Source organism: Frankliniella occidentalis, unplaced genomic scaffold (assembly GCF_000697945.3).
Source record: "Frankliniella occidentalis isolate FOCC.00 unplaced genomic scaffold, Focc_3.1 Scaffold89, whole genome shotgun sequence".
Taxonomy (NCBI): Eukaryota; Metazoa; Arthropoda; class Insecta; order Thysanoptera; family Thripidae; genus Frankliniella; species Frankliniella occidentalis.
Genome location: NW_026267218.1, coordinates 262,351 through 263,695, shown reverse-complemented (window position 1 = coordinate 263,695; position 1,345 = coordinate 262,351).

Genomic DNA, 1,345 nt, shown 5'->3' with positions numbered 1-1,345 from the left:
ATTGAGAACAGAGCTGAAATGTTTAATGTTACACTTGAACAAATCATTTTTTATTACTCAGAGTGGCAGCCTCTATACGAGGACCTGCGAAGCAAACACTCAGTGGATTTCAGACAAGAACTCCCCCTCCTCGAGGATCACCCCCCTGGCCAAGGGCCTAAGCTGATCGTCATTGACGATTTTATGGATGAAATAAAATCACATCACAAAGAAATCCTTAAGTTTTTCATTAAGGGTAGTCATCATCGAAATTTATCAATTTTCTTTTTAAGTCAGTGTCTCTATCCTGACGGCCTAAGACAGATCAGCCTAAACTCTCACTATATAATTCTCTTTAAAACCAGTCGAGATCTCGCCCAAATACGAACGTTTTGCATGCAAGTAGATCCTACACATTTTCGCGCTCTCCTGGAGGCCTATCATGATGCTACAAAAGCTGGCTTTACATACATCTTGTTTGATTTCAAACCAAAACAACAAGAACACTTGCGCATGCGCACATCGATTTTTCCTGGCGAGTCCACGGCCGTGTACATACCCAAAGGAAAGTATAAAAGAGAGATGGATCACTCATTAGTTCATTAGCACACGATGGCTCCTCGCGTGAAGACGCACAAAGCGGTACTTCAGGTTCTGCAGGCTGCCAAGCCGAAGCTACGTAAAGCTATCCTCGAAAACTCTGACAGGGCACTTGTCTATTCGATCTGTGAGATCTGCGATAATCTTCTGAGTGGTAACATTCGACTCACTTCTAGTCAGAGGGCCAAACTCAAAAGATACCGCTCCCAGATCCGCCGTCTGGCCCAAAAGGGCGAGGGGTGGAAATCAAAAAAGCAAGTTCTTCAGACAGGCGGGTCTTTCCTACCGCTTTTACTGTCAACAGTAGCATCCGTTCTCCCTAGTCTTTTTAAATGAATCACGTTAAAAAAATGATCCTCGTGCCACACGAGACTGTGGCCAGGATGAATGACACAACACCATCAGCCATTCAAACTCAATCAAGCTCACTTGACTCAGAGATGGAAAAGATTATGCGTGATAAAAAATATGCTGACGATTCTGAGAAGTGGAAAGTTTATAATCAGGTTTTGCAAAGGTATTTACATTTTACAAAAGAGCGCACAAAGCCTCTACAGATTTCTCTCGAGGGAATCACACAGGAGGAGGAGGATGACGATGAAAGCGGTGCGTTGCTACGGCGACAACTCTCTGCAGCGCTGCCAAAAACATATAAAGCCCATGCACTCAGAATATTTGATTATTTAAAACAAGCGGACTCGAAAATCACATGGGATTCTGCGGGAACCGTCTCGATTAACAGTAAACCTGTTCCGAACTCAAATAT